Here is a 14,314-nt window from a genome sequence, read left to right on the forward strand (position 1 = left end):
GAAGAAGACCTTCGCTACAGGTTTTTCTCCCTGGCCTATTTCCTATTTTATAAATCAAGCCCTGAAAATAATGCCCTACTATATCTGTTAATAGCTTTATAAAAGCAGTTTGCTGCGATGTGATTATTTGCCAGGTGCGAACGTTTTGTTTCGACTGGGTATACCCCTCTTTATAATTACAAGCACAATATTTCATAATAAAATTCTATAAATCAATTTGTGATGCATATTTTAACAATTTTCCACTCACAAAGTATTTGTCAGACTTTTAATGGGTAGGGAACTCGCTCTTGCAGGTGCTCGTAACTGTGAACGTTAATTGTTTAAACACCGGAGGTAAGTGCACAGTTTATTACATTCTACTTGGGACGAATCTTAAGATTCATATTACCTTTTAGCACCAGATGGCGGTGCGTAAGATTTGTTGCTTAAATCGACTTGTTGCGCAGTCCACCGAAAGCTGATACGAAACACGTTCCCATATGTAAACTGGAAAACTAGGTGTTTAGGCCGTTAAACTGTTGCTGTGGTAACTAAATTTGTGGCTTAGTTAATCGCTGGTATACTAACTCTCAATTCCTTAATCAACGCAGTTGAAATATGTCATTCTGGACGTAAATACATAGGTATGTAGGCATTTCATCATATATTAATTTAGAAAGCAAAGTTCGAAGATCTCATAGTTAATCTAGAAATGTTAATAGTATAGTTTTTATGCAATTACATAGACGGACATGCATTCTGATAATCCATTGCAAATGCTGAAAAGGTTAACATGCGCAATATTGTAAACCCTTTCAGGTAATAAATTTAGTACGTTTACATGCACAATCGAGATTTTTGTCCTTTGGAATAGGGTTGAAGGAAGAAATTAGTTTGCTACATTAAATAACAGGATTGTGTATAGAAGATTTAAATGTTAAGTCTGCGTAAGTACCAGTATTTTAAATTTTGGAGTCCATTTAAACTTTGCCAGGCAAAATCAATTTTTAATTTAGAAAATGAGAACTATTTGAACCATGCTTTTCACTTCTTTTAAGCTGATTTAAAAAATTTTATGTGATTACGAAATAAAATTTTTAAACCGCAGTGAGCTGCGAACGAAAAATAGCAAATTTTCATTTGAACCCTACTTCTTTTCCGTTGCTGAATACGTAAATATCCTAGCATTATTTTTAGCAATTATATATATATATATATATATATATATATATATATAAGTAAACAATTTAATGAATCGTAATAAATTGCCTAATACTTGTGCAAAAGCTGCAAGGTAATAAAATAACAATTTATTCACTAATGAGATTATTTAATATATTATTTCCTTCGATAAAGCCGCCCAGTTGGTAATAGTGGTCAGGGAAGCTGACTGCGATGCCGAAGGCCTGGGTTCGAATCCCGTAGAAGGCATGGTTGTAACTGTCCGTCCCTTCATAGGAAAGGCGATGGTGAATGGCCCACCTATTAGGTGCCTGCATAATAAATCATTCGGCCTTGTATAGATTAATGGACTGGGTTGTAATTGTTCACAATCTGCCATTGGAAAAAAAAATCTCCTTTGATAAAGGTAGTTAGAATTCTGTTGAAATAAAGTAACTTATAAGCATATTTAAAAACTGAATCTTGAAGAAAAAATTTAAAATGGAAACGTCAAAAATGAATCTTGAATAAATTGAAAATGGAATTCTTTTCTAAAAGATATAATTAGAATTGAAAATGTAATTAGTAAATCAAGTAACTATCGTCATTGATCGGAAATTAGTTGACTTTTCAAGAGGAGTAAATCAACTTTCGATCAATTAACAATAATTAATAAATGCAAAAGTGTTTCGTCTTAAGTAAGAATTATTATACCGAAAACCTTTTTTAGGAAGCCTATGATCTACGCTAAAGCTGCAAAGTAATAAATAAATAATTTATAACAAGAAAACTTTTCATGTACCATCTCTTAAAAACATAAAACTCTGCAAAGAAAAATAATTGAAAAAAAAAATATATATATGTAATAATAAAATTCCATAGTCAAGAATACACTTCAAATTCTAACTGTATGTTCTTTTCATTTTTAATGGCGACGGTCTCTTATTTGAAAGTACGTGGAATTAAATCCACAGCCCCGTAGTCAAGTTGTTTTTCCCGCCTTTTCTACACGTACAGTTATAGAATGATCTGGAGATATTTAAAGCGAACTGGAATGGCTGACGTCATTTCTTGGAAGCTTCGCCTTTCCAGAGGCTATAAAAGGACTCGCAAAAGAATATCGGAGGCTTTTTCTTAAATGTCACGATGCAGTAAACTTCATACAAAAAGTCATTAGTAATTCTTTTTATTTACTCCGGATATCTGATTTTGTAACTGCTATTTCTCCTGAATAATAATAAATGGATCCTGTTTTTTTTTTAAACTTATCGTCTGATAATTTAACTATGATTAAAGCTGGTACATCATATATATATATATATAGATAGATCTATCTATCTATCTATCTATATATAATTTCTATACTTTCCTATAACAACAAGCACTTTAAAAACACAAATGAATAAGAATGGAACAAGAAATGTTCAAAAATTCCAAAAACCTAAATACTAAACAATTAAATGATTTAAAAACCTAAATACTAAACAGTTAAGTAATTAAATGCAAGTACCAAAACTGTAAATTAAAAAAGTAGTAAAAATTGAAAATTTACCAGCCAAAAATAAAAATCTTAAAGCTAAATAGTAAAATAAAGTAAGATATATAATATATATCTTAAAATATTGGTTTTGGGAAAATATAGAAATTTGAAAAGGGTGTTCTTTTCTTTTTTAATAAAATTACTACGTTGTAATTAATGCTGCATTGTGTTTTATTACGATTTATCAAATAACTAAATTAAATTCAGACCTGGTAATTTTTTTAACCTAAAATTTACAATTAATTGATTATATATATATAAATATTGTAACGTCAAAACCCCCGGGTTGGGTGAAAGAAAAGACAGGTTGTCTTTTAAAATATTTATTTTAAATAATATTAAAATATTTATTTAAAAAACTTAATAAGAAATTCTTGAATAAATATTAAAATAATTGGACCATTTCAGCCATAATTCATACAAAGGCCGCTGACGCGGCTACGACGCTGGATGCGTCTGCTTTCTCTCGTTTACAGCATCAAAAGCTTTTTACACAAAGCTCTCTCCTCGTTTTGTTAAAAACTTGGAAAGAGAATAATTAGTTCCTTATGTCCGGAAACCACACCAGGGGAGTTTCCGCTGCACCTTTCTTCCAAAGGTCTGCTGTCTATTCTGTCGCTGACAAACAGATAGTTCTCATTAAGCACCTGGAAGTCCGAGGGGTGCATATGTCTGAACGTCAGAATTCCTACCCTCCCCGGGGGTGGGGGTTCAGAACTCCAATTCCTCGTACTTTACCACAGAAAGTCTTAATAATAAAAACTAACTAATAATTATTAGCACTAATACTTTTTTTCACAACGCTGGGCTAAGTACCAAGGATAAATATAACAAGAACTATATTGAGGCCAGTAAAAAAAAAAAATATAATCAACATAATACTGAGAACTAAAACTTAATTATACACATACAAATAAAGAACGTATAGTTCTGAAATATGTAACATACATTCCAACTTTTATTATGTTTTTAGCCAGGCTGAAAAGGGAAACTTTGCAGATTTTTAATTTTCAGTTTGTGGTAATCTCTCAATGGTAACCCAACACCTGAAAAAGAACTACAACGTTTGACCTCAAGATAATCCTTTTCCAAAGAATTACTGTGATTGTTTAACGCGACCCAGTCAAAAGAAGGGTTTACGCTACAATATTGTAGGCAGTGACAATTCATTCACCTTCGTTTCAGGCAGAGAGAGATTGGTTTACTCCATCCTTTTTGTGTGAGACAAGACTTCACCCCTTTCTATAATGAGGGAAGAAACTTCGCTTGAGGGTTCGAGTTCGCCGCGTTCAGACTCCAGCGGACAACTTTTCTCGATTTCATTCTTTGATTGACTCGGAGCTCGAGTACCTGTTTTTACCGGAAAGGAAAGTTTATCGTGTTGATCTACTGTTAATTTTTCGGCGATTTTGTTTCCTAACAGATAATGACCGGGATCCACTTCATTTTGAATGATCGCTGCTTTTGTTGTTACTTGGCCAAAAGTTCCTTCTATTGTAACGTTTGCTAAACGTAAACAAATTGGGTCCTCTTCAAACGGGTGTTTTACCCAAACAGTCTCGCCCGTCAGCATCGGAGGAGTGAGATATTTTTTGCATATTACGTCAATGGATGACCCGGTATCTCTCAAAACTGGAAGATCAAAACCGTTCACTTTAGCCATCGTTAGATACGGGGCTAAACAATCTTCTTCAATCTCCTGGACTCTATTTACAATAAACGAATTTTTGAGATCCTTTTTGACTTCCGGACACTTAAGTGGTCTTCTAATATCAAATTGACGCTCATTCTGATTCCGGAGATTTTCCTTTTTCTCAGAGGCATATGCGACTCTTTGGAATTTAAATGATTTTTATTGCCCCTTTGCGACTCCGAGCTATGAACAAGAGATATCTTCTGGGGTTCACGTACGTTTTCATACTCTTCTAGCATTTCCGCTAATTTATCTGGAGTCGTTAAACGACAGATAAATTAGCTCCAGATAAACTCAGATAAATCAGATAAATTAAATTGGACTTCGTCAATGAAATGCTGCCGCACTTCGACATTTACGTGACGCTTCATTTGGTCTGTTATCATGAGATCTTTTAAAAGTTCAAAATCTGTAACTTCCAGATCTGCGATACATTCTTCAAAATAATTCCTTAATTCAAAGGCAAAATCTCTCCAAGTGGTTTGAATGTTTTTCTGGGATTCTGTAAATTTGATACGAAATTTTTCTGGGCTAAGCTGAAACCTTTTAAGCAATATCCTCTTTACGTAAACGTAGTCATAAGCCTGCGGTTCTGGTTCTCGCATAATCAGCTGAACTATGTCAGTTGGCAAAGTTGTCAATAAAACAGAAACCCATTCTGATTGGTGAAGATTCGCACGTTTTGCTTGGCGCTCAAACATAACTAGATACAAACTAATACCGTTTTCTTCAGGATCAAATTTTGGAATAATTTTTTTCAGATCGTAACGGCTTTTTTTAGTCATTTTCTTCATTCCCACCATTTACAGAGTCATTTCTGTTAGCAGCTAGTATTCTTAACTTCGATAATTCAAATTTCATTTCTTCTCTCCTAATTCTATCTTGCTTCTCTTCTTCTTCTCTCCTTATTCTTTCTTGCCTCTCTTTTTCTTCTCTCCTAATTCTTTTCTGCCTCTCTTTTTCTTCTATCCTAATTCTTTCCTGCTCCTTTTTTTTCCTTCTCTCCTAATTCTTTCCTGCCTCTCTTCCTTTTCTATCCTAATTCTTTCTTTCTCAAGCCTCGTTGAAGTGATATTTTCTAACAGGCCTTTCAATAGTTCCTTCTCATAGGATTCATTTCCCATAATCAGCTGTCTTAAATCCAACATCCTAAGTTCAGGGCTAACTTTTTCCCCTAACTCTTCAGCCAAGGATTTAAGATCCCCTTTCCTAACTTTTGCTAAGAATTCCATGATATGAACAAAATTATGCTAATAACCTAACAAGTTTAGCTCCCTCACACTACATCTATATAAAATGGATTTAAACAAAAATCATTTTCACAAAGAGAGAGTAAAATTGAACCCTTAATTTTTTTTCACGACATTTTTTTTACAGATCTTAAACAAAAACAGGACAGTGTACACTATAATATGCACATTATGCGTTCAAATAAAAATTTGTCTACTTGAGGACTTATGATACTACAGATAATATTACCTCTTAAAAGCTTTAAATTCAGTTGCGTTAAACTCGCTTGCTTATAATACAATATACTTTCATCAAAATTTGAGGTATATTAAAATATGCATTCAAAGGTTAATTATAAAAAACATATATCTACATGCTCATAACTAAACATTAATATGACAACCGTTAAAATGAAAAATACTGGGGATTTCTAGCATTCCCCTTTTACTCATTCAATAGAAAAAAAATTTTCTCAGTTCTTACACAAATGTTTGGCACAACTGAAAATTCTAATATTTATAATATTCAAGACGTCTTAGAAATGAATGTCAGAATGCCACCTATCCTCAGAACCTTCAAAGTTACAGTAATTCTCCTTTACACATTCAATTATATAAGCTTAAATTGAACACACACATTAACATTTCAGGTATAAAAAAATCTATTAAGTCAGATTTAAATTCTACAATTTATACTTTCTTATTGTAACATAAAACCCAAACAGTACATTTCTTTAAGCTTTACAGAAAACGAAGTTGTCTTAAAACAGTTATGTGAACTTATATACTAAATTACAGAAATAAATTAAATTACTTTACTGCCTCAATATAAAAATACAAGGTACTTACCCGTCTGGATTGTAGACTCTAATGGTTGATACTTGGAAAAAAGAATGCTGTCACAGCTTAAGATTTTTATGGACGCTGAAGATCCAGGCACTTATATCACAACACACTACAACTTTCACAGCATTTCACCTCACTAAATTTTCTTGAGCGCAAAGATGATCACACACGTATCATTTTTTCCCCCTGACTACACTGTACCTTCACAATGATCTAATGATCTTCGGACAAGGCTTGTCCTCACACTTCTGCACTAATTTTTCTCGAACACAAGATGATCGCACAATTTATGCTGCTGAAGATGAGCTGTATTCAGGAGACTGTCGTTCCTTTTTGTCTGGACTGGTGTCCGTAAACTTCTTCGTGGATTCTATCTCACTGCTTCGAAGAGCTGTAAATCACTTTTCCGAACTGATGTTCGTAACTTTTCGTGCTGCACTTCAGAACCTGACGGTCTGTAATATCTACAAAACACTGATGATGTTCGGACAATGGCTGTCCTACAAACTTGAGATGAATTTCAGAGCCTGACGGGCTGCAATCTCTGCATGGATTTTCTTGTTTCACCGCTGCCACCAATTTAATAAATCTGTAACGTCAGAACACCCGGGTTGGGTAAAAGAAAAGACAGGTTGTCTTTTAAAATATTTATTTTAAAAACTTAATAAGAAATTCTTGAATAAATATTAAAATAATTGACCCATTTCATCCATAATTCATACGAAGGCCGCTGACGCGGCTACGACGCTGGATGCGTCTGCTTTCTCTCGTTTACAGTATCAAAAGCTTTTTACACAAAGCTCTCTCCTCGTTTCGTTAAAAACCTGGAAAGAGAATAATTAGTCCCTTATGTCCGAAAACCACACAGGGGGGGGGTGTTCCGCTGCACCTTTCTTCCAAAGGTCTGCTGTCCATTCTGTCGCTGACAAACAGATAATTCTCATTAAGCACCTGGAAGTCCGAGGGGTGCGTATGTCTGAACGTCACAATATATATATATATATATATATATATATATATATAAGGTAAAAAGGAAATTCTTCATGCTATTGCTTTAAAGCAAATGTAATACTGTGGTTCCCGTGAATAATTTTTAACACTAAGTTAAAATAAATTGCAATTAGATTTTTAAATACAAGAAAAATGAAATTACGAGAAATTACAAGAAAACTGACAAATAAAAAGTTAATGTTAAACTCAAATCAAACTGGAAGTTAAAAAATGTTGATTATAGTTTTAACAATCCTAAAACATTTTAACATAAATACAAAAATTATTTAAGACATAAGCAAAAATACTAAGAAGTGGTAAATAGTAAATTAGCCTAATTCGAATCTCATTACGGACTCTTCAGGGTAAATGATCTTCGAATCCAGCTAATTCCATATCGCGTTTCGTCAAAACAGAAGAATTGAGACTGAACACGAAATAACGTTTTGAATATTTAACCGACAAAAAAAAAACCTATTAAAACCGCACAGCTCTTTTTAGGTTTGGTTAGTTCTTGTTTCTTAAATTTTATATATATATATATTCTCTATTTGTATAAAGCAAATATAAAATTCTCTATTCGTATGAAGCAAATATAAAATTAAAAATTAAAATTTAATTAAGAAATTTTAATTTCAAAGAAATAAAAATAAAACTAATTATTATTGCTGCGAACTAATTTACAGTATCATTTAAATTGTAAGAGCATATGTAAATTAATTGCAGTTATATAAAACCATGAAAAATATATTATTCTAAAAAATTAAATTTATTATTCCTAAAAGTTGCATAAGTGAATAATTGTTGAGCAGGCAGGAGACAGACTTATCAAGAGGAAGTTACCCGCATACCTAACTCTTCAATTACTCAATTCGTGTTTCTCCATCCATATAGGCATGGGTAAAAGTAAAATTCAAAACCAAAAGTAAAATCAAATGTTGTGAATTAAGGAAATTTAAACAGTGGAATTTTGAGGAAATAGAAAGTAAATGTCTGGAGTTAAAATTAAGTAAATTAATAAAAAGTCAGTTAAGAGTAGAAAACCAAAGTACCAAAGTACCTCGTAATTTAGAAATTCTTGCCTACAGTAAACTTCCCCTACACGAATTATGCATGTAAACCTAAAATAAACTATATACAACAATTAAAACAAAAATAATAAAAAGGCAAGTAAATAGCAAGTGTTAATTTAACTTATAAGTAAATATATAAATTAATCGTAATAAATTGCCTATATCTATATAAGAAAAGAAGGGAAAGAGGCATAGAAAATACAAATGTTTTTTTCAAAAACTCGTTAGAGAACATCATGAAACAGTTTTATACACATATACACACCCCTTCCTGTAGCAAAGTTAATTTGTTAATTTTGTTATTTAAAATAATTTTTTTCCTCTCATACACACATGTGTACCATAATATGTTTTAAATTTTTTATCTAAAATAATTTATATTTTTAAAATTGCGATTTTACAGTTTGTGTGCGAGAAAATATCTATTTGTTTGTTAATAACTTATTTGCTGTCTTTAAAAAATTCGAATTCAAAATTTTGATTTGTATTGTATTTATTTGTATAATGTCGTATAGGTAAAATGTAATTGTATGCTGGTTATATTACATATTGATAGCTATGACGTTATCTAAGCGGAAGAGATAAAATTGCAAGGATTATTCTTCCAAAGTAGATGGACCTCGCATCAAGGACTCAAAGAGAATTTCTATCTCAATTTCGTTGCGTAAAAACAACGAAGTCTTTGCACACAGTTTCCCGGGAACAGAAACCCGGGATTTTAAACGCCCACGGGTTTACAGGTGCGTCGTGCATCCGTTTAACTAGATGCAGTATTACTGCTCATCGATCTGTTTTTACAACAAGCTGCTGAAAATTAATTTTCACTTTATGACCAGTACGTTTACATATATAACTGATATCGATAAACAGGGTATTCAGGATTTTTTAATTATTCGTTATTTATTCCAGCGGAATAATATTTTAAGTGATCATGTGTACATTATTTTAAAGATAACATTTATTTTAAAAGATTATTCTTTAATTTTGTACCTTTTCTGTAAGTATATAATGTACAGTATGGATAGAGTTACCAGACGTCCAACGAATAAAACGAATCCAGGACTACAATACACGAATCCAAAAGGATTATGTCCTGAATTGAAAAAATTGCAGGATGTTTAAATGAGTGGCTAAAAGTTACAGAAGAATGAAAGAAATTACAGAAAGGGGATATGGCCGAGAATCCTGAGTAATGTTTCTTCTGGAATGCCGATATTTCCAGATAAAAAATAAGCAATTTTTGGACCATAGGGAATAGTTTTATTAACACACCTTCACAGCAGACCCAGCGTTAGGAATTATTACTTGTGTCGCCTTCTGTTTGGCAGAACTACTTCCTATTTTTTTCACTTCTTTTAGTTCGAACCGATTGTTTAAAGTACGATATTTATTCCGTCCCTTTATCACGGCGTATTATAATAGTTATTTATTGTTTGCTTAAGGAAGCGAACCGGTTCTTGAATTATTTAAATCCTACCATTGCCGAGACTTGCCGAATATATTCACTTTGCACCGCTCGTTATGTCTTACATACTTTTTTTTTTTCCATTTTAATCTGCTGTTTTCATTGTTTCATTCTTTTGAGTTAAGTACGATTTATAAAGAAAATGAGATCGCAGTTTGAGGAAAAGAGATCTCAGATCTTTAAAAGAAAATAACCCCAAATAATAATAAAAGATCTTTTGACAAATCAATAGAAGGGTTCTTCTGTAACCGGAAGCTTGTAATAAAAATCTGCAAATACTACTAGACTCGTAGCAAATTATTACCGAGTCTGAAACAAGTCACATAATATTGAAGCAGGTCAGAGTAACCCTTTTTATTTAGTTGTGAATTTAACAGAACAGACACAACTTTTGCTACAGACAAACCTTCCAATACTTGTGGGTATTTAAATTAACATAAGTTAAATTCAAAAGTATACATCGTAGTAGGCTACACATAAAATAGATTGCGTAAGCTGGCTCAGAATTTTACCGGAGTGTATTAAACAAGACGCTGAAGCTGGAATACTTGTATAACTTCAAGCAGAGCTGACAAGATTTTTGTGTTGTGTGTAAATAACAGAAAGACACGACTGCCAGAAGCTCGAATCTTTACATTCAGTGTTAATGCACCCAGACCTAATTTGCATTGTGGTGAGGAACACGGAAGGGAGAAGTTATAGTAAAGGCTTAAATCATAATAATTGATAATTAAAATAAAATACCTCGCACAGTAATAAAAGATATTTCAAGTGATGCCTAAAGAGTGAAGTATGAAATAAATATCTCATTTGGAGATGATTTTTAGTATATACTTTGACAATAAATTAAATGAATAAAGATGTGCAGTAATCTAAAAATAGTTAGAGGAAAGTTGCTAAATTTCTGAAAATGGTAACATAAAAAATTCCTGGAACTTAATAAAATTATTTTGCAATATATGCCAAGTAAATTTTTGTCATTCCTAAAGAAATTTATTTACGGCCGACAAATGTTAATATTCCAAGAGAGTATTTCTGAAACTGAAAAATTTCTGTTATATGATATGAAGAAAATTATTAAACTCATTCATATTTTGATTTTTCATGTTATTTTTTAATATTCATGTGTCATAAACTATACTTCAGTATTACTAGTTTTCATGATGCACTTTTCATTCATAGGTTCAGTAATTTAATTGATAACTGTGATAAACATGAAAATTGAACTTTTTTATAATTATTAATCCAAATTATGAACTTTATAATAATAATTATCTTTTATAATTTTAATAATAAAAAATTTGAAAGGGTATAAGGAATTATCACAATTCTGAGTGAGTGGTGTAAACGTGGTAGCATGCCCAGCTGGCAGATGGAAAATCCGTGGTTCGTGTCCTCGTAAAAGGACAGTTTATATTCAAAGAGGGGAGACGAAACCCCAATAATCTTATGGTCTCTATAGTGGCACACGAAAAGGGATAACTCTCACCACTGGGGTTTGATCAGCTACCGCAGAATGTCTAATACCGCAGTGTCATGAGTTAATCCCTATTTTGCAAATTACGTTATAGAAAGCGCCCATGATAGAGTATTAAGCCCTTACAAAGGCGACTGGAGAGAGGCACCAGACCCAATCGACCTTTAAGTGGGAGAGAGGGAAAAAAAATCTGCTGAGGTTAAAAAAGTAAATAAATAAAAAATGACATATATACAAAAATGAACCGTTCCCCTTTCTTTATAGAAAAAAGTTTGATCAATGATAATTCGAAAAAATGTATTTAAGGTATTTTCTCTTTTCTTTCCGCATGCCTTCGTGATGTAATTGGAAACATACTGGACGTAGAATATTCGGAAAGTCCGGAGTTCGAATCCCGGCGAGGGCATAGCTCATTTTTCACGTCTCCAACATCAAAAACCCTAATGACTCTACAGTGGCACCCGAACTAAAAAAAGGTAGGGTAAGGTATCTTAGGGAGTCTACCCCCCCCCAAGATTTGGCAGTTAGGTCCCCTAATCCGCACTCGCCCATTAAAAGGGGGCGTATACAAGGAATTTTCTCCCTGCTTTCCGCATGCCTTCGTGGTGTAACTGGAAGCATACTGGACGCGTGTTCGGAAGTTTTGGAGCTCAAATCCCAGAGTTAGCTCGGATGAGCAGGGCTCTGTGGGAAATGAAGTGAAACTTCCCTGAACTAAAAACATCCACGGTTTTAGACGATTTTTGGTCTTTGTTGTAATGGTTATTTTAGTATTGATCTTCAGTGTGTCTGTTATCGTGAAAGCGTTTCAGTTATTCTATAGAATATATAGTTATTTCACGAAATAACTGATCAAGTAAGTTAAAGTGTGTAATTAATTAATATCTAGTTATTTATAACTTTTAACTAGTTATTTCATAGATTAATTAGTTATTCTATAAATGAAGTAATGCTAGACCGTTAACGTATGAAATAAACAATTTAACTGAATTGTGCTGCATACCTAATGCTATTTATACCTCCCAGGTTTTCGTCAGTCGTATTTTATTTAAACGAAAATTATTTCCACGAAATAAAATCTAAACACTTCCTTTTTTGGCAGGAGAGGGAGCCAAATTATCCAAATAAATTATTTTTCCTCTTGCTTGAACGCAACCCATTTCTGCTTCAGTGAAAATGAAAAAAAAAGGAAATTATATTTACGCAGGCGAAGTTTTCCAAGTCCATTTGTAGTAGCTCAAACATCAAGCAAAACTTTCGAGTTTATCTTCAGTAATTCTCGGCGGTTATTTGTGCTTTTTTGTAGACATCTTCTGTCACTTTGTCGGTAATATGCTACGTATAATGACTAATAACACAATTTGGTGGTGGCAGGGAGATAAGAGCTCTTAAGGATTACGTTACGTCAATCTCACGAAATACGCAATATTAACCTTATGCTCATAGATCTTCCCTTCAGCTAAGGTTTAGGAGGTTCGACCTCTTCTTCCGAGAGATGTAGAAGCTCCATTCTTCACATGTGATGATGAAACTGAGCTAGCCCTCCTTGCTATTAAGACAGCACGGAAGCAGAGTCTTTCCTACGAGCTGTCAGTGAACTGATCATGCTATTGCTGAAATTTGTTCTTCAAACTAAGATCGTACTAAGTGCACACAAATAGTCTATCACAGCGGTTTTCAACCTTTTGACTAATGCGTACCACCTAAACAAAAATTGAAAAACTTTTAGCACCACCATTACATTTTACAGTGATTTTTTAATTTCTCTATAGAAATATTAAAAAACTAGCCGCTCAGTCGTTGTAGTGGTTAGGGAAGCTAACTGCGATATCGAAGGGCCTGGGTTCGAATCCCGGAGAAGGTATGGTTGTAACTGATGAGGCGATGGTGGCCCAACTATTAGGTGCCTCCGTAATAAAGAGACCACCACACCTGGCCTTATATAGATTAATGGACTTGGTTACACTGTAACTGTTCACAATCTGCCATTGGGGGGGATATTAAAAAACTATATTTTGCCATTTGTACAACCTATTCGCTATTTGTGTTAAATATGTACAAATAAAAAATATTAGATTAATTGGTTACCATTTTGATTATCAAAATTCAAGTTATAACACTTTGATTTTAAACTTTAGTGTGAAATTTGGGCCTATTTAAGTGAGATCAATTTCTTTATGTCTGGTCTTATCTCACTTAGTTTTAGCCGTAAATTAGGGTCTACTTTTAACTGTGTGCTGTATTTTTTTTTTTTTTTTTCAAATATAACATGGAAGAAAATTGTTATTCACACAAATAGGTTCTGCGAAAAGGCAATCAAAAATTAAGAGCTTTATTTGAAATGCCTTTAAATTCTTTTTCTCTGTTCACCAAAAGTTAACAAGTGTGTAATTTTTGAAATCGTCAGTGAGAGTTTGATCATAGGAAACTTCTGTCAATTGTTAATTTTTTTCACGAGATAAAATTTCAGATACAGTTTAAGAAAATGGATTTAATCGAATTTTCTTTTTCATAATCCACGGAAAAATACATGTTGAAATTATTTATCAATGAAAAATAACGATTTTTACTGTCGGATGCTACTTCTTCTTTTATTTTCAAATTATTTTCAGTTAGAAAACTCTCTCTAAAAGTGGTAAAAAGCTTAAAATATTATTATCCAATTCTTCGATTATTAGCTCGAGTTGTTTTATCATTGCACTTATTTCATCTCTAATATTAAACAAACTAACACTTTGCCGCTGTAATCCTAAATTTAATTCATTTAACTTTTCAAAAGTATCAGCTGAATATGCTAAACGCTCCAACTATACTTCACTAAGTAAACATTTTTAATCGTAAGTATTCTTGAATTTAAA

The 14,314-nt window shown here is 32.7% G+C and overlaps 1 protein-coding gene across 5 annotated transcripts in view; it reads left to right on the forward strand.

Annotated features, from left to right (window-relative positions):
- Positions 1-461: 461 nt before the first annotated feature.
- tim (timeless) overlaps positions 462-14,314 on the forward strand; it is a 163,480-nt gene continuing 149,627 nt past the window's right edge. For 2 of the 5 annotated variants that reach the window (XM_085809428.1, XM_035356773.2), the window contains exon 1: positions 464-626. The gene's annotated coding sequence lies outside the window, so the exon portion shown is untranslated. Of the gene's footprint in view, positions 627-14,314 lie in introns of all 5 variants that reach the window. The other 3 variants (XR_004757809.2, XM_035356772.2, XM_035356774.2) reach the window with 2 other exon arrangements.

Source organism: Stegodyphus dumicola, chromosome X2 (assembly GCF_044657685.1).
Source record: "Stegodyphus dumicola isolate Sdum_Otavi_A_Nest chromosome X2, ASM4465768v1".
Taxonomy (NCBI): domain Eukaryota; kingdom Metazoa; phylum Arthropoda; class Arachnida; order Araneae; family Eresidae; genus Stegodyphus; species Stegodyphus dumicola.